Genomic DNA, 27,042 nt, shown 5'->3' with positions numbered 1-27,042 from the left:
CTCGCGCCCGTCTCTGGAGCTCCTTTAGGCAGCGCTCTTAAAACCCCTCTCCTCGCGCACCAGGAAACACAGAGGCAAGAAAAGGTCTCTTGCCTCTTCGGTAGGTCCAGACTTTTCCCCGGACTCCCTCCCGGCCAGCCGTGGCGCACTAACCCCCTGCAGGCTGTGTTCACGCCACCAACCCCAGTTCTCTCCCGGTACTCCGACCGAAGCCCGAGCCTCAGCTCCCAGCCCCGCCCGCCCCGGCGTGTGAGCAGACAAGCCTCTCGGGCTGGTGAGTGCTGGTCGGCACCGATCCTCTGTGCGGGAATCTGTCCGCTTTGCCCTCCGCACCCCCGTTGCTGCGCTCTCCTCCGCGGCTCCGAAGCTCCCCGCTCCGCCACCCACAGTCTCCGCCCGCGAAGGGGCTTCCTAGGGGGTGGAAACCTTTCCTACTTCACAGCTCCCTCCCACTGGTGCAGGTCCCGTCCCTATCCTTTTGTCTCTGTTTATTCTTTTTTCTTTTGCCCTACCCAGGTACGTGGGGGGTTTCTTGCCTTTTGGGAGGTCTGAGGTCTTCTGCCAGCATTCAGTAGGTGTTCTGTAGGAGTTGTTCCATATGTAGATGTATTTCTGGTGTATCTGTGGGGAGGAAGGTGATCTCTGCATCTTACTCTTCTGCCATCTTCCCGGAAGCCTCACTAGAGAGTCTTTAGGGGGCTGCGTGAATGGTAGGTGTGAGCATTCAACTTGGAGGAACTCAGAGAAATATACTGCTTTGTAAATAAATGGAGATATATAGAGTCTAGGGTATGTTGTTTGGAAGAAATGAATGTTTGGAAAGGGAGAACCTTTTTCCATATTCCCATATCATCTTCGGTGAAATTTCCATTTTCCACTTATACTCTGTGGGGTGGTTTTTCTTTTGTTGGAAATGAGGAGTAGTGTTGAATTTTACTCATATTTGCTGTGGGACAAATATGGAGGTTGCCCACGGGTAGCTAATAAATTAGTTGCAGAAGTTAAGAAACAGAGAGTCAAGAGTTGAGAAATCATTGCAAAAGTACACAGCTAGAAAGGGTCAGAGAGGGATTTGAATGCTAGTCTGATGACAAAGCCAATGCTTGTTTTTATTCTACTATGCTGCTGGAAACTGGTTCCATTATAATTTTCCCAAAACAACTTAAGTTCTTTTGGATGAGATAGAAGCAGAATATGAGAGAATGTTGAAGGTTGGTGGTATTGAAATTACTCTATAAAATTATATATATTTATATATAAATGTTTATATATTAAACCTTCAAAGCCCTGGTGTTAATAGCTTTTGTTTTAAATTATGTCTTCATTGTTTAACCCATTTTGGAAAATATGGTTTATGGGCAAATGTATGCTTTTGGATCCAAAAAGGTATAGAAAGGATATGGCTATGGTATCATAAACTACTTGTCTCCTCTAACAAGAAATAAACACTCATTTGGAGCAAATCCCATTTTTTGAAATGTTACCTAAACTTTGGCTAAAATTAGCACTTGTTTGTTTACAGCATTTGCACACACACACACAAAAAAATGTTTTCATAAAAATTAGAACTAGAAAAATTATTTGACTTTTCATACTCACCCTCTCTGCCTCACCCCCTCATTTCCCAACTCCCTACTCCCCACCAAGTGAATTATATGGTACTGAAAGGTTATTTATTTATTTTAATGATCAGGCCAATCAATAATATATTCCTACCTTAATTCATTGGTTGTTAATTAGGCCCTGTGTTTCAGATCTGCAGCTACAGACTGGAGCCCAGGAGTGAGGCAAGGAAGCTGTGCTGAGGATTTGTATGTTAGCTGCAGCACGCAACCAAGATTCTTGCAAGGTTCAGATTTCCTTCTTTTAAGGTGAGAAGGAATCCCATTCTCTCCATGGCCTGTCAGTAAACCTATTTTGTAAGTGAAACAAAAATTAAAAATTTGTTTACATTTTGCATTGGCTGTGCTTTAACATTTTATGGCAACTGATCTGGTTTCACTTAAGGACCTTATTTTTTTTTCAGCTTTAAAACATGTAAAGTTGCTACAGTATTTGGCGCCTGAGAGATGCCCAAATCACTCTTTATCAAAATGATCCCATGGAGAGTTCTAAAATCTAGTTACGTAGACTTTGGAGAAGACGCTAAGAAAGTCTGAAATCTGCTCTTAAAAATGTGGCCAAGATGTACCATAATTTTCAACAAAGCATTTTGGTTCATTCATTCTGCAAGTAATTATTTGTTTATTGTTTTTGTTTGATCTTCTGAAGCCTGAGTAGAGTCTTTAGTTTGTCTAGTTTCTGCTAGAAACTAGCAGAAACCCAAATCTTGGGTCCTGGAAGAGTGGTAATTTTCAGTTTTAACTAATTGCTGTGCTTTACATGGTTATAGGGACTGTGCATTTTAGAAAGTCACTTCATTAAAGCATTAAAATACTGTGGGCTCAGTAATTTCATTTACTGGGTCAATAACCCATGATATCTAGAAGAAGATTTAAAATAGTTTAAAAATAATTATTCAAACAAGAAAGGGATTTCAAATTATAATTACCAATAGCAATAAAGGAAAAAGATACTCCAAAGCAAGTATAAATATTATATTTAACCTTAATATCAGATTCCAATAACTCAAAGGGTTTGACTTGTCCAATAGTAGATTACAAGATCTTAGACCTGAAGTAAACTTCAGCAATCATCTAGCCTGGATGTAGCAATTCAAGGTTTGTTCTGTTTTGTTTTTTTTCTTAAAAACCACTTATAATTCTGTATCTGGACAGCCTATTGTAGTTCATTCTTATATAAGGTGCTCATTTTCTTAGAGCATTCACAAATTTCATATTCAGTTTTTTTCCCTAGGTATTTTTCATGTCGGTTGCTACTGTACATTAGAGTTCTTTTTATTCTAGTTCTGTTTATCCTGTTGGTATTGTTGATAATTTTGTACATTCATATTGTAGCTGGCTATGATTTTTTAATCTGCTATTAGTTCTAATCATTTTTCTTTGGTTGGTTGTGTTTGCAAGGAAGATTATCGCATCATTTGCAAATAATGATGATTTTTCTCATCTGTTCCAGTATTAATACCTCCCCCAAACCTGCCTCTGGGCTTCAGTTATTTTATTGAACTTCCAGAACAATGTGAAATAATTATAATATCAGTGGGCATTCATGTCTTGCTCCCAGCCCTAACAAGACTATATCTAGTGCAGAGTTTCCAAACTATATTGCAAACTCTTATCCCATAAGATGTTAATCAGTTCCCTACCCCCTGCCCCCCCCCCCAAAATAAGGTGAGGTTTCCAAATAATTTTCTGGAACTCTGAATTAAGCAAAATGAGACAAATTTCCCTAGTGAATGACTTTACATAGCCTTTAGTGTTTAATATGCATTGGCAATCCAAGAGGTGGAGAATATATGTGTCATTTCTCAACCTATTTGTCTACAAAAAACTGTTTTTGAAGACCATTTAGCTACCATCTTACAACACGTGACTGCTACCCTGGTAGAGCACTGTGATGTTGGTTTCGGTTTTGGTTTCAGAATGATATTCCTTATCATGTTAAAAAAAATTCTACTCTTAGCTTACTAAGAGTGTTATATAAATAGAATCTTCTACTATGTGTTTCTTTGTATCTGGCTTTTGCTCAACGTAATATTTTTAATATTCATCCATGTTGATTTGTTTTCAATGCTAGATAGTATTCCCTTGCACAAGTGTGTTGATGAAAATTTGTGTTATTTGCAAGCTAAGGGTTTTATAAACAATGCTGCTCTAAATATTCTTGTACATGAATCCTGGTACATAAAAGAACTCACTTTTATAGGATACATATATCAAGAAGTAGAATTCCTGGGTCTTAGGGTATATACATATATTCAGATATACAGGATAATGCTACAGTTTTTCAAAGTGTTAATATAAACTTAACACTCTTACCAGTTATTGCTTGAGATTTCCAGTTACTATACAGTACATTCTTTTTAACACTTGGTATTGTCAGGCATTTTAATTTCAGGCAACTTGGTAAATTTGCAAACACATCTTATTGTTTTAATTTGTATTTTTCTGATTACTAATAATAGGCACCTCTTCTTATGTTTATTTGCCATTTGAATTTCCTTTTTTCCGTAACAATTGAATTGTCAGTCTTTCTGTTGCTTTGGCTGTCTCCTGTCTTTTATTACTGATTTGTAAGAATTTGTTATATATCTTGTATATTAACTCTTTCTAGGATACACACACACACACACCCCCTAGGAGAGAGAGAAAATATATTAATGATTTGTAAGAATTTGTTATATATCTTGTATATTAACTCTAGGATACACACACACACACACACACACACACACACACACACACACCCTAGGAGAGGGAGAAAATATATACCGTGGACCTTTGAACAACGAGGGGGTTAGGGGCACCAATCCTCCATGCAGTTGAAAATCCGTATATAATTTATAGTCAGCCCTCTGAAGACATAATTCCTCAACATCAGTGGTTTCACGTCTGTGGATTCAACCAACAGCCGACCATATAGTACTGTAGTATTTACTATCGAAAAAATAATCCCTGTGTAAGTGGACCCCTGCAGTTCAAACCTGTTGTTCAAGGGTCAACTGTATAAATATCTCTGTGGCCTGCCTTTTCACAGAAAAGGACATGTCATCTTTTGAAGGACAGCTATTCTTAAATTTAATATGGTTTATTTTCTCAGTCTTTTTCTTTCTTGTTAGTGCTTTTATATCCTAAGAAAAAATTTCCTATTCTGATATTATAAAAGTTTTCCCCTGTATATTTTTTTCTTAAAGCTTACTGTTGTCTTTCAGATACAGGTTTCCAATTCACCAGAAACTGATTTTTGCATATAAGTAAGAGTCTAGATTTACTTTCTTCCATGAGTTTATCCAGTTCTTCCAGCTCCACGTTTTTTTAAAGCCTGATTTTTTTTCTCCACTACTCTGCTTGATGCTTTCATCACAACTTTTTGGGCCCTTTATTGTGTTCCATGGGTCTCTTTGTTTGTCCTTGTGCCAGTACCACCTTGTTCTTCCTCAGGGGTGTTTTAGCTTTCTTGGCCCTTTGCATTTCCATATAAATGTTAGAATCAACTTATAAAGCTCCAGAAAAGAAATCCTGTGGTATTTTGGGATTTTGATTAATATTACCTTGAATCTATAGACCAGTTTGAGGAGAATTTACATCTTCATATCATTAAGTTTTCTATTCCATGTCCATGTTACAACCCTCCATTTATGGAGAGCTTTTAAAATGTTTATCAATAAAGTTTTGTTATTTTCCCCACAAAGGTCTTGCACATATTTTATGATATTTATTCCTAGGTATTTTATATGTTGATGCCGTTGTAAATGATATACTTAAATTTTTTTTATTGTTGCTGATATATTGAAATACAATTGATTTGCATTCTGATTTGTACCTAACAATTCTAACTTTAATAAAAATTATAACAAATTATATGTGGATTATTGGATACCATTTTAGGGCAGGAATATTTTTCCCTTCTTTCTTTCTAGGTACTTTGGCCAGCCTAATAATTAAATTGACCTAAGTGATTAACAGGAGAAAAACAAAATTAATTTTGTCGATATGGGAGCTCATAAAAATATGAGACTCAAAGAAGTGACCAAAGCAGGCAGCTTTTATACCTTTTAGAAAAAGAAACAATAAATTTGTGAAGAATTAATAAAACAAAGAAGTTTGGGCTTGGGGTAGTAAATTAGTGAAGAAGTAACAAGTTTTGTTTATACAGCCTTCTTGGCCCTAAATTCTCTATCGCTGGTGATAAGGATGTCTCTTTACCTTCTGGTACAGGGAAGGTACCTTCTACGTGACAGATTTATTTCCTGCATTCAGGGGAACAGTGAGGGTCAGAGTATACTTATTGCACAGGCTATTTCTTAAGTAACTCTAATTCAAAATGATCAATATGCCAAGTGGCATATTTTGGGTGGCTTGCCTTGAACCACATCACCATCATGTCATCTGTGAATAATTATATTTTTGTTTCTTCTTTTCCAATCCTTATATGTTTCATTTTTTTTCTCTGATTTGCTGCACTGGCTAGGAACTCAGTACAATATTGCATAGCAATGGTGATAGTGGAAATCCCAACTTCAAAGAGACAGTTTCCAACATTTTACCATTAAATGTGAAGTGCAATGTTTGCTATAGAATTTTTGTTTTGTAGAAACATTTCATTAGATTAAGGAATCTCCCTGTTACTTTTTCTTAACTAAGAGTTTTTTTTTTTTTTTTTTTTTTTTTTTTTTTGTCTTCATTGGGTCTTCATTGCGGTGTGTGGGCTTCTGATTGTGGTGGCTTCTCTTGTTGCGGAATACGGGCTCAAGGCACGCAGGCTTCAGTAGCTGCGGCATGCGGGCTCAGTAGTTGTGGCTCGCGGGCTCTAGAGCACAGGCTCAGTAGTTGTGGGCGCACGGGCTTAGTTGCTCCACAGCATATGGGAATCTTCCTGACCAGGGCTCGAACCCGTGTTCCCTGCATTGGCAGGTGGATTCTTAACCACTGCACCACCAGGGAAGTCCCTAACTAAGACTTTTTAATCATTAGTTGATGTTGAATTTTATCAAACTCTTTTTCTGCATCTCCTGAGATGATCATATGGTCATATGATTTTCCTTTTGAAGTGATCATATGATTTTATTATTAATGTTGCAACTTACATTGATTTTTCTTCCTAATTCTTTTATTTTGAAAAATTTCATACGAGCTGCAAGTTTCACTGAACATCATTTTTATTTGAAATAACAGCCAACAGACAAATTATGAATATTCAGATTTAGGTATTTGGCAGACATTTTCTAAAATGAGTGGAGTGAGCTTGTTAATAACAGGCAGTATATTTAACTAACGACAAAAATTGAACTTCCAAGTCAAAATTAGCATTTTGGAAAATTTCTATTTGTCACCATCAGCTTTCTGGTTTTCCAAAACTTAGAGGCTTTTCTGATGAGGTCAGTGGTAAAATCAATAAATGTGTTTAAAATATACATTTGGAAATATCAATGTTTCAAATATCTGCATAACTCATTGGACTAATATTTTTCCAGATTAGCAGTGTATGATGTTATAAAATCATGCATGAGTTGAAGATCTGTGCAAGATACAAGCTAGACAAATGGATTATGATGCAACATACACAATTTTATTGATATGGTTTTAGATTCCATATTGCAAATAAACTTTAAGAAACTGCTGCTTGTCAGATTTTGGTATAGTTCAAATAAAAATATCCACAGTTATCTCTCTTTTACTATGACATCTTTGTGAAGCTGGATTTTCTTCATCTACTTCAGCCAAAACATATTTTAATGGATTGAAAGCAGAAACAGATGTGAGAATCTGGCTATCTTCCATTAAGCTGCAGATTAAAGAAATTTGTAAAAATATAAATAATATTTTTTTCACTATTTTTGTGGAAACTATGATTACTTTTCATAAAAAAGTGTGTTACTTAGGTTAATATGAAATGGACATATTGGTTTTTTAAAAAATAAATGGATATGTAAATTTTTTTAAATTTTCAATTTCTAATATGGTAAATATTAATATAAATTCAGCTCACATAAACAACAGATCCTTAGAATACTCAATAATTTTTAAGACTGTAAATGACACCGGAGACCAAAGAGGATGAGAACTACTGCCCTAGGAATAACACCAGGCATCCTAAGTTTATGAAAGTATAATGTGATTTAGCACATTTATCCTCTTTCCATGACAATGTAAGAACTTTAAGATATTTGAACTCCATTTACCTCCCTCTCAAATGATATGCTATTTTACGGTACTTTTAATTCTAAAATTTCCTCTTTTTCTTTCTTTTTATGAAGCTTCACTATGATATGTTTAGGTGTTGATTTATTTTTATTTATTTCGCTTGGGAGTCATCAGCTGAGCGTTTTGAATTTGTAGATTCTTATAAGTTCTGGAGAATTCTCAGCCATTGTCCTCTGTCCACTTTCTCTCTCCTCTTCTCTGGTCTTTCAAACAAATTTGTGTTAGGCCTTCAAATTGTATTCTCTGTGTCGCTTAACCTATTTTTTTTTAAATCTCACGTTTCATTCTGAACAGTTGCTTCTGTCTTCTAGTTCACTAATTCTCTTTAGCTTTGTTTGCTCTTTGTTCAGCTAATTTGCTGTTAAATACATTCATTGAATCCTTCATTTCATGTATCATATTTATCAGTTATAGAACTTCAAAGTGGTTCTTTTTTTTTTTTTACATCTTTATTGGAGTATAATTGCTTTACAATGGTGTGTTAGTTTCTGCTTTATAACAAAGTGAATCAGTTATACATATACCTATACATATGTTCCCATATCTCTTTCCTCTTGCATCTCCCTCCCTCCCACCCTCCCTATCACACCCCTCTAGGTGGTCACAAAGCACGGAGCTGATCTCCCTGTGCTATGCGGCTGCTTCCCACTAGCTATCTATTTTACGTTTGGTAGTGTATATCTGTCCATGCCACTCTCTCACTTTGTCACAACTTACCCTCCCCCCCCATATCCTCAAGTCCATTCTCTAGTAGGCCTGTGTCTTTATTCCTGTCGTACCCCTAGGTTCTTCATGACATTTTTTTCTCTTAAATTCCATATATATGTGTTAGCATATGGTATTTGTCTTTCTCTTTCTGACTTATTTCACTCTGTATGACACACTCTAGGTCCATCCACCTCACTACAAATAACTCAATTTCATTTCTTTTTATGGCTGAGTAATATTCCATTGTATATATGTGCCACATCTTCTTTATCCATTCATCTGATGATGGACACTTAGGTTGTTTCCATCTCCTGGCTATTGTAAATATAGCTGCAATGAACATTTTGGTACATGACTCTTTTTGAATTATGGTTTCCTCAGGGTATATGCCCAGTAGTGGGATTGCTGGGTCATATGGTAGTTCTATTTGTAGATTTTTAAGGAACCTCCATACTATTCTCCACAGTGGCTGTCCCAATTCACATTCCTACCAGCAGTGCAAGAGGGTTCCCTTTTCTCCACACCCTCTCCAGCATTTATTGTTTCTAGATTTTTTGATGATGGCCATTCTGACTGGTGTGAGATGATATGTCATTGTAGTTTCGATTTGCATTTCTCTAATGATTAATGATGTTGAGCATTCTTTCATGTGTTTGTTGGCAATCTGTATATCTTCTTTGGAGAAATGTCTATTTAGGTCTTCTGCCCATTTTTAGATTGGGCTGTTTGTTTTTTTTGTAACTGAGCTGAATGAGCTGCTTGTAAATTTTGGAGATTAATCCTTTGTCAGTTCCTTCATTTGAAAATATTTTCTCCCATTCTGAGGATTGTCTTTTGGTCTTGTTTATGGTTTCCTTTGCTGTGTAAAAGCTTTGAAGTTATATTAGGTTCCATTTGTTTATTTTTGTTTTTATTTCCATTTCTCTAGGAGGTGGGTCAAAAAGGATCTTGTTGTGATTTATGTCATAGAGTGTTCTGCCTATGTTTTCCTCTAAGAGTTTGATAGTTTCTGGCCTTACATTTAGGTCTTTAATCCATTTTGAGTTTATTTTTGTGTATGGTGTTAGGGAGTGTTCTACTCTCATACTTTTACATGTATCTGTCCAGTTTTCCCAGCACCACTTATTGAAGAGGCTGTCCTTTCTCCACTGTACATTCCTGCCTCCTTTATCAAAGATAAGGTGACCATATGTGCGTGGGTTTATTTCTGGGCTTTCTGTCCTGTTACATTGATCTATCTTTCTGTATTTGTGCCAGTACCATACTATCTTGATTACTGTAGCTTTGTAGTATAGTCTGAAGTCAGGGAGCCTGATTCTTCCAGCTCCGTTTTTCATTCTCAAGATAGCTTTGGGTATTCAGGGTCTTTTGTGTCTCCATACAAATTGTGAAATTTTTTGTTCTAGTTCTGTGAAAAATGCCAGTGGTAGTTTGATAGGGATTGCATTGAATCTGTAGATTGCTTTGGGTAGTAGAGTCATTTTCACAATGCTGATTCTTCCAATCCAAGAACATGGTATATCTCTCCATTTTTTGTATCATCTTTAATTTCTTTCATCAGTGTCTTATAATTTTCTGCAATACAGGTCTTTTGTCTCCTTAGGTAGGTTTATTCCTAGATATTTTATTCTTTATGTTACAGTGGTAAATGGGAGTGTTTTCTTGATTTCACTTTCAGATTTTTTATCATTTGTGTGTAGGAATGCCAGAGATTTCTGTGCATTAATTTTGTATCCTGCTACTTTACCAAATTCATTGATTAGCTCTAGTAGTTTTCTGGTAGCATCTTTAGGATTCTCTATGTAGAGTATCATGTTATCTGCAAACCGTGACAGCTTTACTTCTTCTTTTCCGATTTGGATTCCTTTTATCCCCTTTTCCTCTCTGATTGCTGTGGCTAAAACTTCCAAAACTATGTTGAATAAGAGTGGTGACAGTGGGCAACCTTGTCTTGTTCCTGATCTTAGTGGAAATTTTTTCACCATTGAGGATGATGTTGGCTGTGGGTTTCTCATATATGTCCTTTATTATGTTGAGGAAAGTTCCCTCTATGACTACTTTCTGCAGGGTTTTTATCATAAATGGGTGTTGAATTTTGTCGAAACTTTTCTCTGCATCTATTGAGATGATCATATGGTTTTTCTCCTACAATTTGTTAATATGGTGTATCACCTTGATTGATTTGCTTATATTGAAGAATCCTTGCATTCCTGGAATAAACCCCACTTGATCATGGTGTATGATTCGTTTAATGTGCTGTTGGATTCTGTTTGCTAGTATTTTGTTGAGGATTTTTGCATCTATGTTCATCAGTGATATTGGCCTGTAGTTTTCTTTCTTTGTGACATCCTTGTCTGGTTTTGGTATCAGGGTGATGGTGGCCTCATAGAATGAGTTTGGGAGTGTTCCTCCCTCTGCTATATTTTGGAAGAGTTTGAGGAGGATAGGTGTTAGCTCTTCTCTAAATGTTTTATAGAATTCGGCTGTGAAGCGATCTGGTCCTGTCTTTTGTTTGTTTGGAAGATTTTTAATCACAGTTTCAATTTCAGTGTTTGTGATTGGTCTGTTCATATTTTCTATTTCTTCCTGATTCAGTCTTGGCAGTTTGTGCATTTCTAAGAATTTGTCCATTTCTTCCAGATTGTCCATTTTATTGGCATAGAGTTGCTTGTAGTAATCCCTCATGATTTTTTGTATTTCTGCAGTGTCAGTTGTTACTTCTCCTTTTTCATTTCTGATTCTATTGATTTGAGTCTTCTCCCTTATTTTCTTGATGAGTCTGGCTAATGGTTTATCAATTTTGTTTATCTTCTCAAAGAACCAGCTTTTAGTTTTATTGATCTTTGCTATTGTTTCCTTCATTTCTTTTTCATTTATTTCTGATCTGATTTTTATGATTTCTTTCCTTCTGCTAACTCTGGGGTTTTTTTGTTCTTCTTTCTCTAATTGCTTGAGGTGCAAGGTTAGGTTGTTTATTCGAGATGTTTCCTGCTTCTTAAGGTGGGCTTGTATTGCTATAAACTTCCCTCTTAGAACTGCTTTTGCTGCATCCCATAGGTTTTGGGTCGTTGTATCTCCATTGTCATTTGTTTCTAGGTATTTTTTAATTTCCTCTTTGATTTCTTCAGTGATCACTTCGTTATTAAGTAGTGTATTGTTTAGCCTCCATGTGTTTGTATTTTTTACAGATCTTTTCCTATAATTGATATCTAGTCTCATGGCATTGTGGTCGGAAAAGATACTTGATACAATTTCAATTTTCTTAAATTTACCAAGGCTTGATTTGTGACCCAAGATATGATCTATCCTGGAGAATGTTCCATGAGCACTTGAGAAAAATGTGTATTCTGTTGTTTTTGGATGGAATGTCTTATAAATATCAATTAAGTCCATCTTGTTTAATGTATCATTTTAAGCTTGTGTTTCCTTATTTATTTTCATTTTGGATGATCTGTGCATTGGTGAAATTGGGGTGTTAAAGTCCCCTACTATGAATGTGTTACTGTGGATTTCCCCTTTTACGGCTGTTAGTATTTGCCTTATGTATTGAGGTGCTCCTATGTTGGGTACATAAATATTTACAATTGTTATATCTTCTTCTTGGAACAATCCCTTGATCATTATGTAGTGTCCTTTGTCTCTTGTAATAGTCTTTATTTTAAAGTCTATTTTGTCTGATGTGAGAATTGCTACTCCAGCTTTCTTTTGGTTTCCATTTGTATGGAATATCTTTTTCCATCCCCTCCCTTTCTGTCTTTATGTGTCTCTTGGTCTGAAGTGGGTCTCTTGTAGACAGCATATATATGGGTCTTATTTTTGTATCCATTCAGCCAGTCTGTATTTTTTGGTGGGAGCATTTAATCCATTTACATTTAAGGTAATTATTGATATGTATGTTCCTATTCCCATTTTCTTAATTGTTTTTCATTCGTTATTGTAGGTCTTTTCTTCTCTTGTGTTCCTTGCCTAGAGAAGAGCCTTTAGCATTTGTTGTAAAGCTGGTTTGGTGGTGCTGAACTCTCTCAGCTTTTGCTTGTCTCTAAAGGTTTTAATATGTCCATCAAATCTGAATGAGATCCCTGCTGGGTAGAGTAATCTTGGTTGCAGGTTTTTCTCCTTCATCACTTTCAGTATGTCCTGCCACTCCCTTCTGGCTTGTAGAGTTTCTGCTGAGAGATCAGCTGTTAACCTTATGGGGATTCCCTTGTGTGTTATTTGTTGTTTTTCCCTTGCTGCTTTTAATATGCTTTCTTTGTATTTAGTTTTTGACAGTTTGATTAATATGTGTCTTGGCGTATTTCTCCTTGAATTTATCCTGTATGGGACTCTCTGTGCTTCCTGGACTTGATTAACTATTTCCTTTCCCATATTTGGGAAGTGTTCAACTATAATCTCTTCAAATATTTTCTCAGTCCCTTTCTTTTTCTCTTCTTCTTCTAGAACCCCTATAATTCGAATGTTGGTGCGTTTAATGTTATCCCAGAAGTCTCTGAGACTGTCTACAGTTCTTTTTATTCTTTTTTCTTTATTCTGCTCTGCAGTAGTTATTTCCACTATTTTATCTTTCAGGTCACTTATCCGTTCTTCTGCCTCAGTTATTCTGCTATTGATCCCATCTAGAGTATTTTTAATTTCATTTATTGTGTTGTTCATCGTTGTTTATTTCATCTTTAGTTCTTCTAGGTCTTTGTTAAATGTGTCTTGCATTTTGTCTATTGATTTTGGATCATCTTTACTATCATTATTCTGAATTCTTTTTCAGGTAGACTGCCTATTTCCTCTTCATTTGTTAGGTCTGGTGGGTTTTTATCTTGCTCCTTCATCTGCTGTGTGTTTTTCTGTGTTCTCATTTTGCTTATCTTACTGTGTTTGGGGTCTCCTTTTCGCAGGCTGCAGGTTCGTAGTTCCTGTTGATTTTGGTGTCTGTCCCCAGTGTCTAAGGTTGGTTCAGTGGGTTGTGTAGGCTTCCTGGTGGAGGGAACTAGTGCCTGTGTTCTGGTGGATGAGGCTGGATCTTGTCTTTCTGGTGGGCAGGTCCACGTCTTGTGGTGTGTTTTGGGGTGTATGTGGACTTATTATGATTTTACGCAGTCTCTCTACTAATGGGTCGGGTTGTGTTCCTGTCTTGCTAGTTGTTTCGCATAGGGTGTCCAGCACTGTAGCTTGCTGGTCGTTGATTGAAGCTGGGTGTTGGTGTTGAGATGGTGATCTCTGGGAGATTTTCGCCGCTTGATATTATGTGGCGCTGGGAGGTCTCTTGTGGACCAGTGTCCTGAAGTTGGCTCTCCCACCTCAGAGGCACAGCACTGACTCCTGGCTGCAGCACCAGGAGGCTTTCATCCACACGGCTCAGAATAAAAGGGAGATAAAGTAGAAAGAAAGAATTAGTAGAAGTGGAAAGAAAGAAGGAGAGAAAGAGAGAGAGAGAGAAAGAAAGAAAGATAAAGGAAGGAAGGATGGAAGGATGGAAGGGAAAGAAAGAAAGAAACAAAGAAAGAAACAAGGAAAGAAACAAAGAAAGAAACAAAGAAAGCAACAAGGAAAGAAACAAAGAAAGAAACAAAGAAAGCAACAAAGAAAGAGAAAGAGAGGAAGAAAGAAAGAAGGAAAGGGGTGAGGGAGGAGGGAGGAAGGAACGAATGAAGGAAGGAAGGAGGGAACGAAGGAAAGAAAGAAAGAAAAAGTAAAATAAAATAAAGTAAAATAAAATATAATAAAGTTGTTAAAATAAAAAAATAATTATTAAGAAAAAAATTAAAAAATAAAAACGGACGGATAGAACCCTAGGACACATGGTGGAAGCAAAGCTATACAGACAAAATCTCACACAGAAGCATACACATACACACTCACAAAAAGAGGAAAAGGGGAAGAAATCATAAATCTTGCTCTCAAAGTCCACCTCCTCAATTTGGGATGGTTCGTTGTCTATTCGTATATTCCACCGATGCAGAGTACAACAAGTTGATTGTGGAGCTTTAATCTGCTGGTTCTGAGGCTGCTGGGAGAGATTTCCCTTTCTCTTCTTTGTTCTCACAGCTCCCAGGGGCTCAGCTTTGGATTTGGCCCCGCCTGTGCGTGTAGGTCGCCAGAGGGCATCTGTTCTTCGCTCAGACAGGATGGGGTTAAAGGAACAGCAGATTCGGGGACTCTGGCTCACTCAGGCCGGGGGGAGGGAGGGGCACAATATGGGGCGAGCCTGCAGTGGCAGAGTCTGGCGTGACCTTGCACCAGCCTGAGGTGCCCCGTGCCTTCTACCTGGGGATTTGTCCTTGGATCCCGGGACCCTGGCAGTGGCGGGCTGCACAGGCTCCCCGGGAGGGAGGTGTGGATATTGACCTGTGCTCACACACACGCTTCTTGATGGCAGCAGCAGCAGCCTTAGCGTCTCATGCCCGTCTCTGGGGTCCGTGCTGATAGCCTCAGCTCATGCCCGTCTCTGGAGCTCCTTTAAGCAGCGCTCTTAATCCCCTCTCCTCGCGCACCAGGAAACAAAGAGGGAAGAAAAAGTCTCTTGCCTCGCCTAAGTGGTTCTTTTTCACGTACACTCCATCACTTTTTATAGTTTTCACTTCCCTGCCAACATTTTTAGTTGGCTTTTATCTCCTTGAACACAGTGAACATAGATGTTTTAGTCTGTGCCCTTTAATTCCATATGTGGAGCTCCTATAGGACTGTTTCTATTGGTTTTCTCTAATGGTGTTTTGTCTTTTCATATATTTGAAATTTTATTTGTAGCAATAATTTGAGGCCTAGGGTGCTATTATGGTTCTCCAGGGAAGAGTTTCTTTGCTTTCTCCAGGTGTCTAAGGTCATTTAGATGTTTAGGACTACATAATGTAATTTTCAAAATTGAGGTTTTCAGAGCCAACCAATTGACGTGAAATAAGATGATAGATTTTTGCAACACTGGTTTATTTCAAACTTACTCTTAGGATACCTCTTAGGAGTCCTAGTCTGTCATGTCTGCGCGCAGTTTGGAAGAAGAATTTCCAGACACAAAGTATTTTAGAAAAGAGTGAGTTTATGAAGAACAAAGAGCAGAGTTAGTGAGGGGTGCTTCAAATACAGTGGGCCGACTTCCTGATAGACCAGGGAGAGCCAGCCCCCTTTGTGGGCTAGTAGCCAACTTTTCTAGCCTCAAGACAAAGAAATTCCTGCTGGCAGGATGGCATTAGGTGATTGGCCAGGATGCTACAAGGTTACTACATGGTGATTATTTTGCCTAATATGGGGTTGGGGTGGGGGTGGCACTGTCTGGTTTATATTAGGAGAGCCCATGGCAGCAGTTGCTATGGGAGCTTGGTTAATTCTTGAATTTTTGTCCTGTGTCCTTGATGTAGGGTGTCCTTTATGTAGGGTTCCACATAGTCCAAAGTGGATGTTGATTTACCCTTTTTGGGCTCTGGATTCTGATCTCTGTCCTCCTAGACCCAGGAGGCTGCCAGAAACAGAACTTAGCTAATTATTCCATAGCCACAAATGCCTCCAGGGCAAAAATAGTCCTTAGTGTTGGTGTACCTCCTTGAGTTCCAGACTTCTCTAGACTGGCAACTCCTCAGTATCTTATTAGGTCTTGGATAGTCTTAAAGAGATGGTTTTTATATTTTTTCCAGTTATTTTAGTTATCTTACATGGAAAGATTGTCTGAATTTTGCAAGTTAATGTACTGAAGCAGATATTCTCATGCTGGTTTCTCTTTCTTTCTTTCTTTCTTTTCTTTCTTTCTCCTATTGAATGATTCTTTAAATTCTACAGTGTTTTACAATTTTCAACAGTTTCACATACATGATTTCATATAATTCCATAATACCCCTTTTTTTCCCTACCCCTATGTTGCCCCTCCCTCTTTCCTCTCCCCACAGGTAACCACTAGTTTGTTCCCTATATCTGTGAGTCTACTTCTTTTTTGTTTTATTCACTAGTTTGTTATATTTTTTAGATCCCACACGTAAGTGATATCATACAGTATTTGCCTTTCTCTGTCTGACTTATTTCACTAAGCATAATGCCCTCCAAGTCCATCCATGTTGCTGCAAATGGCAAAATTTCATTCTGTTTTATGAGTAATATTCCATTAGATATATGATATACCATGGCTTCTTTATCCATTCATCTGTTGATGGACATTTAAGTTGCTTCCATACCTTGGCAATTGTAAATAATGCTGCTATGAACATTGGGGTGCATGTATCGTTTTGAATTAGAGTTTTTGTTTTTTTCAAATATATACCCAGGAGTGGAATTGCTGGGTCATATGGTAGTTCTAGTTTTAGTTTTTTGAGAAACCTCCATACTGTTTTCCATAGTGGCGGTACCAATTTATATTCCCACCAATAGTGTGCAAGAGTTCCCTTTTCTCCACATCCTCGTCAGCATTTGTTATTTGTAGACTTTTGATGATAGCCATTCTGACAGATGTAAGGTGATATCTCATTGTGGTTTTGATTTGCATTTCCCTGATGATAAGTGAACATACTTTTATATACCTGTTGGCCTTCTGCATTTCCTCTTTGGAAATATATCTATTCAGGTCTTCTGCCCATTTTTTAATCAGATTTTTTTTTAATGTTGAGTTGTATGAGCTGTTTTTATTATGTTGGATATATTAACTTCTTATCAGTTATATCACTTGCAAATATTTTTTCCCATTCAGTAGGTTGTCTTTTTGTTTTGTCAATGGCTTCCTTTGCTGTGCAAAAGCTTTTATGTTTAATTAGGTCCCATTTTTAAAATTTTTGCTTTTATTTCCTTTGCTTTAGGAGATAGATCCAAAAAAATATTGCCACATTTTATATCAAAGAGTGTTCTGCCTATGATTTCCTCTAGGAGTTTTATGGTTTCTGGTTTTACATTTAGGTCTTTAATCTATTTTGAGTTTACTTTTGTATCTGTTAGAAAATGTTCTAATTTCATTCTTTTACATGTAGCTGTCCAGTTTTCCCAACACTACTTATTGAAGAGACTGTCTTTTCTTCATTGTATATTCTTACCTCCTTTGTTATAGATTGACCATAAGTGCGTGAATTTATTTCTGGGCTGTTTATTCTGTTCCATTGATCTGTGTGTCTGTTTTTGTGCCAGTACCATACTGTTTTGATGACTGTAGCTTTGTTGTATATTCTGAAGTCAGGGGGCATGATTCCTCCAGTTCTGTTCTTCTTTCTCAAGATTATTGTGGCTATTTGGGGTCTTTCGTGTTTCCATACAAATTGTAAAATTTTTTGTCTAGTTCTGTGAAAAATGCCATTGGTATTTTAATAGGGATAGCATTGAATCTGTAGATTACCTTAGGTAGTATGGTCATCTAACAATATTAGTTCTTTCAATCCAAGAACATGATACTTTTTAATGATAATGAATTTGAATATCCTCTGTTCTTTGGTTTTTGCATTTCCAAACTGGAAGGAATGACTTATACTACAGCTTCCTTCCTGAAGCCTATAAGCCACATTTTTCTCCTTATTCCCCAAACAAGCATACCCTTAGGATATACAATGCAAGCTTATCTCTCCCTGTCTCCAGTGAAGGAACATAACCCCACTAAGACATATTTGTTTCCTTATCTCTTCCATTTACTCATTTTCCTACCATTTCCTTCCACTTTCAGTTTGGAATTCGTGTTACTAGTGCCCATAGTTATTTCTCAACTTTGAATTTTCAGTACACCACTTGCCTCAATCTCCAGCCCTGGATCAAGCTAGCTAAACTCTTTCTTAATCCTTGCCTCTGTGCTCCTAAACAGTGTGAGAAAGAATGCATAACCTTACAGTATATTCATCAAAAGTCTATAATTTCTCAATTCTAACTGTGGCACAATTGGCAATCCTTTTGATTCTTGCTCAAAATATTCTCTTTCTCAAAAGTTCATGTCTCTTCTGAAGTCTGTTAACCTTACCTCTAAGTCTCTCAATAATTAACCCTTACTTGCTTTATAGAAATATAAGGGAATCTGGAGTAAACTCTAGTTGTATTCCAATCTTGTAAGGTCACGTGTTTCTCCTTATTCTTAATTCTTTTTTTCCTGTCTCAGAGGAAGAGGTGTCTCTACTTTTTCAAAGGCTATTCATCCAACTGTACTCTTAAGTTTTATTTATTTATTTATTTATTATTGAACTATAGTTGATTTAAAATATGTATTAGTTTCAGGTATACAGAAAAGTGATTCAGATATATATATCTGAATATAAAAGAAGTAAATATAAATACATTTATATTTAAAATATAAAATTCTGAAAAGGATTTTCAGATTCTTTTCCATTATAAGTTATTACAAGATATTGACTATAGTTCCCTGTGCTATACAGTAGGTCTTTGTTTTTTATCTATTTCACATATAGTGGTATGTATCTGTTAATCCCATACTCCTAATTTATCCCTACCCCACCCTTTTCCCTTTTGGTAATCATAAATTTGTTTTCTACATCTGTGAGTCTGTTTTTGTTTTGTAAATACGTTCATTTGTATTATTTTTTAGATTACACATATTAGTGATATCATGTAATATTTGTCTTTGTCTGACTTACTTCACTTAGTATGATAATCTCTAGGTCCATCGATGTTGCTGCAAATGACAATATTTCATTCTTTTTATGACCCAGTAATATTCCTTAAATTATTGACTCTTATCTTTCCTGGGTTCTCACTCCATTAGTGGCTCCTTTTCTTGTATTTGCAATTACTCCCGCTTCACCAGCCCCTTCCTCTCAAACTACAAACCCCCTAAAGCATCCTCCAGCCTAGAAAATAAAACAAGATGAAAAAAACCAAAAAACCTGTATTGAATGAACGTCAACAAATGTTCAATTTATCACTAGCCTTATATGCTGGCAGAAATTCTACATGACAATTAAGAGCATTTGTAAGGTAACATGATTTTCCTTGCTTCCAAAGCAAACTCTGGCGAGAACATAAAGAACACCTCTAATGCTATATAATTAACAATATCTTTGTGGAAATAAAGTTCTCATGCTTGGTACTACATGCAAACCTCCAGTATCTTTCCCATTTGTTCTTCATAACCTCTGACTTTTAGGACTGATTTCAATCCTAAGTGCTGCTCACCAATCTAGCAGTGTTTGAGGGGTAATGGAAGGATTTACTACACTAGCATCTAGTGCGTGAGGGATCCAAATTTACCATTTTGGTTTTCATCCTTTTTTATTAGGCATTATGGTCTAATTTGCCATTGCCAATTCCTCTAGGAAAATATTTCTCAAACCTAAATGCCCATTGGAATCATGTGTGAAACTTAAAAAAACAAACTTATGTGCAGGCACCATCCTCAAGAGTTGTCTGATTCAAATAGTCTGGGGTGAAGTCCAGCCATTATAACTTTTTAAAAGCTCCTTTGGTCATTGTAATGCACAGCTAGTTGAGAACCATGTCCCTAGCTGAGTGACATGTGAGATACTAATACCATAGCATAAATCAGCTTTCTCTCTTACTCTCTTTATGTGATCCACCTGGATAGTATGTTAGCACTGGGTCCTGAGCTCATCTTCCTGAAGGGAGAGGAAAATAATCCAGAGGTAAGTTGGCCTCAAAATCAGTCAAATTTTGTTATGATCTGATAGTGATAGTGAAATATGAATTACTCCCATTTTCTCAGTCTATAGGTGAAAACTCTTTTTTGGTTTGAAAATACTCATTGTTTGCCTTCCAGTCCAGAGAAAGCAAACTGCTTTCCTTTGGCATGCCTTCATGATTATACAGATCCATTTTCTAAAGGAAGTTCCAAATAAAGAGAACACATCATCTACGGTGACTGAGAAACATAGTTTTATGGTGCTGGTTTTAGAATTATCTCTAGACATTAACATTTTTATGCACCCCCCTATTAAGTTTTATGCTTGGATGTAATGCCACCAGGTAGGAATCAAGGTAAATGCCATATCCCAAATCCACAGAGTCAGAGCCAAACTGTGGGTTATCAAATCTATCTTTTTATGTGCTGTTACTCATAGTGTATGATTTATACAAACTGCTTTTGAAAGCTGCATTAACTGAAAGAAGCTGGCTTGTGGAGGGGCAAATAAGTACATATACAGGCTGGCTTAGTTGAACTGTGTTGATTTCTCTCTAGAACAGTCTTTACAATTCTTTGTTCACAGAGGTCTGCTGAAAGTGACTCGGTGTAGATGAAAACAGCTTGCTTAAGCATTCCTGAAACACAGGAAAAATTAAAATACATTTTTTTCTTTGTCAAGCAATAAAAACAATGCCAGATTGTTAATGCCTTTTTTGTACCTTTCACTTGAAAGACCTCAAAAGAACATCAAGGAGAATAAAGGCAAAATCTATTCCCCAATGGCGTCATTATACATGTTGAAGCCTCTAAAACTAAAACTCTAAAGACATCCAGGAAGAGTAGAGGAATAAATGACAGCAAACTGAAGAGTGTGTCTCCAGAGCTTTGTTCAACCTGCTTTGTTCAAATTTATTCAAATTGCATGATGAAAAGCAAAGATCTCATTTGTTTCAACATTAAAGTAGTAAATTAGTGAATGGTGAGTTGCTAATTGTCCTGTAAAGCATTGAAGGTGCCAGGGGTGCCCCATTGCCGATGCTTTAAATTGCATTCTCATGGTTGAAGTGAAAGCAACCCTTAGAATAGTATAAAACAATGTTTTTAATAATTTAAGCTGGTTCAATTCAAACATGATTTTCATTCTGAAATATTTATCGAAGCTCCTGCTTTTATTTGAGATGAGCAGGTTTCATTTTAGACTTCAAGACATCAAATAGAAATTCATTTTCAATATGGGGCTAAAGTAGGGAGATAGATTATCTCTGTCCAGCGCTGTGTTTCATCCCTGGTTGTGTCTGCTTACTTGTAGGCTATAGAATTAGCAGGTTTGGTTAAATTGTACTTGAATTTTTAGTGACCTTTTCTAATCCTGACTGTTTCATAATTTAATGTCTTGACCTTCGTTTTCTGTAGAGCCACCTCAGTGATAAATGCAGAGATTTAATAACTAGAACCGGTTGACAGGTGACCTTTCGTACCTGGCCATTTCTCTTTGCTGGGGAAGCCACACTGTTTTGCAAGTTTTAATTCACAGATTTTAATTATCTATTGTATTGTCTATAAGCTTATTCATGGAGAAAAAAGTAAAGGTTAAATATTTCATTCTTCTTACTGATTAAAATGTAAAGTGCTTGGCAGTTGTCCCAATATATCATTCAAAAAGGAAAGGGCAGTTTGTCAGATTCTTACCCAAAGAAGAGAGAAGGGGAATTTTCCAGAGTGGTTGGTAGTGAGCAGGATGGAGAAAGTGGCCAGGAGGGTGAGCTGTCTCATTAGCTGGATGAGGGTGACCGTGTGTGTGTGTGTGTGTGTGTGTGTGTGTGTGTGTGTGTAAATTTAGAGCAGAAAAACAGTAAGAAGTCTTTAACTATATGTGTCCTAGTTTGAAGAGAAAAGTGACTATGACTCAACAAAAGGTGAAACTTGCCGATCAGAGTGAATGACCTGTTCGTTTTGGTCATTTTTTTTTTTCCAACCAGGCAAGGATCAGTTGGGCATGTCATGGTAAATTGGTTCCTAGAGTCCACCTAAATAATATTTACACACAGGAAAATAAGGCTAATTATTAAAATACCACAGACTCTTAAAAAGAGATGAGAAGAGCCACGTCTTCCCCTTACCTCCATAGTATCAAGGATTTCTGGCGCTTACGTTCTTCAACGTTTATGCAAATGAGAATCCATTTCTGTGCTAAATGCTCACGCTTCTGAAAAGATAAAAATAAAAATCAGCATGCCTGTAAAATGACCTACAGGATGAGCATAGTATCCCAGGCAGCCAGTGTCCTAGAACCTTCATGCCTTTTTCATATGGAGAGGGGAGCGACTCAAAGAGTTAGGGGAGAGCTTGGCGTCTCCAGCTGACTTTGCTTCCCCGGGACTTGAAAGCAGCCACTGGGGGCTTCTAGAGTGCATTTGCCTCAAGGAGACTTTCCGACAGGGGGAGGTATTCTCTTTAGCCACGGAGACCAGCTTATAACAACATCTGCCATGGCCTTTTGTTTTCTCGGACATGGACTGTAATCATTTAATGCTTCAGAAAGAAACACAATTCACTGCTGCTATGAAAAAAAGTTTGAAAAGCAAATTGAGTGAAAAGATGTGGAGGACCATTTTAAAGCCAATAAAATTGGTCATGATTAGTTTATCTTAGACTAAAATTTCAGCCGTATTTCAAACTGAAATATTAAGAGAAAAATGTCCACATAATTTCTTCTGCCATCATAATGCCATTGTCAGAAAGGAGAGGTTAATTCTACCCCCATGCTAACTGTAACACTGCTGAGGAGACTTTCATCAGCTAAGAACTTTGTCCTGTTTTGGTGAAATTCTTGGCCGCCAGCATGGTTAAAAACATTAATTTATAATTTAATATAAATAATTTTAATATGATACTGGGTGAGATTTGAGGTGTTTGCCTATATGTATATTAGGAATAGTGCAAATTAATAGTAAATATTTCTTTAATATCCCCCACTTCTTAATAGTGCTGTGAGTGCATTTCATGAAAGATAATATGTGCTCTCTTTTTAACCTGAAAGACATGTAGTACCCACTGGACATCATGTTTGTCTCAATTTCGTCAATTCATTAATGGGAAATAAAGACTAACTCTTGAAGAATTTATTAGGAGAACTGAATGGAATAATGTAATAAAGTGCTGGGCAGAATGACTGGCCCATAGTATGTATTCAGTCATGTTAATATCAATAAATATAATACACCATACTTATATTTCTCCCTCACACTGCTTCTTCCCTCTCTCATCCTCTCCCTGCATCCCAGACAGGAATCAAGTCCTTTTTCTTATAAGGAGGCAAATGTCAAGATTTGTTTTAGCAGAGAAAGGACTTGATTTTCAAGGCAATCCCTTAGACCTTTAAAATAGTATATGAATTGACCCTAGTTGATCATAAAACTTCCCCACCTACCTCAAGGCTGTGTACTGAGGTTAAAGCTCACACTGATTAGAATTCTAAAATTATTTTACCCTTAACAGAGCCTTGTATAGAATAGGTACTAGGTAAAAATTACTTGATTGTTTACTAGATGTCACCAAATACTTAACTTTCCCCAAGCTGACTGTTTATTTCCAGATATGCAGGTATAGAGCCAGTATTATTTTGCAGAGGGAGAAAATATCCAAATCAAATAAGGCAAACCTTGGAGATATTGCAGGTTCAGTACCAGACCACTGCAATAAAGTGAATATTGCAGTAAAGTCACACGAATTTTTTGGTTTCCCAGGGCACATAAAAGTTATGTTTACACTATACTGTAGTCTATTAAGTGTGCAATAGCCTTATGTCTAAACAAGTACATGCCTTAATTTAAAAAATACTTTATTGCTAAAATACTCTAACATTATATGACAATGTGGGTTGCTGCACACCTTCAATTTGTAAAAAATGCAATATCTATGAAGCGCAATAAAACGAAGCACAGTAAAACAAGGCATGCCTGTATAATGATGTTACTAAAAAAAAAATCAGTGTCTTAGATGCCAAATAAAAGAAAGCGTTTGACATTTGTGAGCTTTCTCTTAACAGTGACACAGTTGCCTAGACAGGTTCGGCTGTATATTTGTGGTGATCTGAGTTTATAGACACAGCCCAAGCCCAAGCAAAGCGTTTGGCTTGACGTTTTGACGTTTTGAGTGTAGAAGACGAAAAGACAAAGAGGTCAAGTTTGTTTTTAATAAAGAAAAACAAAAAATAGGGACAAGTCAACTGAAAAGGAGAATTGAAAGTTAAGATGAGGCTTGATAAAGTGGAGCCAGATAAATCTTTCCAAAGGTCTCGGAAAATCCAGGGCCTCAATCTAGAAAGAAACTGCTTACTGAGGCAGAACTGAGCGAGTGGACACATATGGAATAAATTTTCAAGCAAGGGCCTCAAATCAAATAACATAAACGAGCTCAAGAAACAGCAGGATGTTTTAACAAAGAAAGTTGAGATCACAAGACGCAGCTATAAAGCTAATAAAAGGAACTGAGATAACCAGATAAGAGCAGCTCTTGGGTCAAACCATCCATTCATGCCCAGGTGCGTCTTTCTTTTTATCATAGCTTCCTGTAGTTTGAAGGTGCCTTCAAACATATAAATGAGTCCCTTGTGCTTTAACAAGCTCTTCGTGTTACCTGAAGCTTCTATGATTAGGATTGTTTCATTCATCTAGCCCTGCACTCCTATCATACTGTAAAGATGGTTCCTGCAACCAAGTGGTAAATAGAGCAGTCACTCCATGCAGCCATGTGTCCTGGCACCTCATTCAGGAAACCAGACAGCTAGGCAGGTCTGACAAGAAGAAGTATGACATGCAGAAGTAAGTTTCTTACCACTCTGGCCGTGGTGACAATATGGCCAAGCGAATAGTATAAAAGAAAGGGGCAATTTAAAGATCACCACCTATCCCCAAAGTCATTACATTCATAGCACCCTCTGCCCAATTACATGTTTGTCACATAGACAAGAGGCTGTTATTCCCAGTGTTTGCCCTCAAGTTGTTAGTCAGCTGCTGACCTCGTAAACTGCACAGCTGCAGCATCCTGATATGTTGTCATGAAACAGATTGTGATGTCTTAATTGATCACTCTCAGAGGTCACAATTATCAAGTGAAACCAGTATACTGATTTTTATTAGTTAAATTAAGCTTTGTTACAGCAGAACCAGCTAATTCACTTTAACGGCTTGGAAATCCAATGCAGATTGCTACATGTTGTAGATTAGAACACATCCAAGGCTTTTTCTTTATATCTTTCTTTTTTCTTTTTCTTTTTTAATGTGTGGAGGCCTGTATCCTCAAAATGTTTTTATTATACAGTGAAGCAACTTCTTGGAACAGTAAATGGAACCTAACCTCCCTGTACCATATGCATCTTGGTGATAAGTTGGAATGTGCCATGTGACCCACACAATTTAAATCAGGCATTGATTTGTGTGACTCTAAGTGAGTTTGGAGGACTCAGCTAAGTGTAATGGATGTCAGGCCCAGCTGCAAATCGCCTGGCAGGAAGAACATTGTGTTCTTCCTTATCATCCCCAAAGACTGTGGGCTCCTAGGTGCATGAGGAAGGGGCTTAGATCAATGACTGATTCTCAGAGGCATCCCCTTGTGCCTCCATTTGCCCACTGGTGAAGTTTTCACTATGGCACCAACCTAGAGAACCCCATTTCCAAGTGCTCTAATATACTCACCCACTTTGAGCAGACCTATTCTAACCTGGTGCCTGGATCACCTGCTGTCCACCTTAGTTCAGAAACCTTACTGTAGCAGGAGTGATGGACAGTCCCTTTCATAGCAGAGTTTTAAGGCACTTCACAAATGGACCTTTGTAGGCTGCGTAAGTAAAGTTTTTTTGAAATTTTTAATTTGACATCTCAAATAAATACCCTTGTCATTCTAGTGTATTTTACAGTGTACCATAAAAACAAAATCAAAGAAGTAAAGTTAAATTAATGTAATAACTGTTAGCATCCAGAATACAATGGGAAGCATAAGGATGCTCATCAAAGCAATTTTTTTGTGATATAAAAAAAATCAGATAATAGCTAATGCCCAGAAAGAGGCAGATAGGTACATTATGGTACATCCATACAATGGAATATTATGCAGGCATTAAAGATATTGCTAAGGACTATTTACTAACATGGGAAAGTTTAATGATGTGAAATTAATTGAAAAATCAAGGCGGCCAAATTGTATAAATGGTATTTCTCAACATGTCTAGAAGGAAGAAAATACTACAAAACATTGTAGCCGTTGTTGAGTGGTGGAAATATGGAGAGTTTTAATTTTTATATTTTTCAAGTTTTCTACAACAAGCCCATATTACTTTAATATCAGGAAGATAAATAAAAGCTGCTTGAGTAGTTTTGTTATAACATTTGCTGCAGGAGTCTGTGTTCAAGTCACCTTAAATCTCACAGGTCTGGAAATGAACTCCTGCTTCCTCCCCCAGTCTGTTTCTCCTGAAGCTTTCTCCTTCTCAGTTAAAGGCAGCTCCAGGCTTCCAATTTCTTAGGCTAAAAATCTGAAGTTATCCTCGACTCCTTTCTCTCTCTCAGATCTCACCTTCCATCTACTGGTCAACCTAGCAAGCCCTACCTTCAGAAAATATCCAGCATGTGACCAGCTTCTTACCACCTCCTCTGCTACCCAACCTGGTCCAAGCCATCATCCTCTCTTGCTGGGATTATGGCAGCATCCTGTTCTCACAGTTTCTACCCCTGCCTTCCTTGTGTCAGTTTTCCACACAGCAGCCAAAGCTGTTACAATGTGACTTGGATCAGTCATTCCCCTGCCCAGAGCCCTCAGTGGCTCTTAAGTAAAAGGCCCTAAGTGATGGCTCCCCTGCCACCTCTCTTGCCCCAGTACTCACTTGCTATTCTCAATGCTCTGCCAGGCCACATTGCCCTCCCTGTTGTTCCTCTCCTACCCTGGGGTATTTGCAGAGACTTTTGCTTTTGCTTTGCAGGAATG

General features: G+C 37.3%; 1 protein-coding gene across 1 annotated transcript in view; it reads left to right on the top strand.

Annotated features, from left to right (window-relative positions):
• ST6GALNAC3 (ST6 N-acetylgalactosaminide alpha-2,6-sialyltransferase 3) overlaps window positions 1-27,042 on the top strand; it is a 591,033-nt gene that overhangs the window by 339,411 nt on the left and 224,580 nt on the right. The window lies entirely within an intron of this gene.

Source organism: Lipotes vexillifer, unplaced genomic scaffold, assembly GCF_000442215.2.
Source record: "Lipotes vexillifer unplaced genomic scaffold, Lipotes_vexillifer_v1.1 scaffold419, whole genome shotgun sequence".
NCBI lineage: Eukaryota > Metazoa > Chordata > Mammalia > Artiodactyla > Lipotidae > Lipotes > Lipotes vexillifer.
This window is presented reverse-complemented; position numbering and strand designations above follow the sequence as displayed.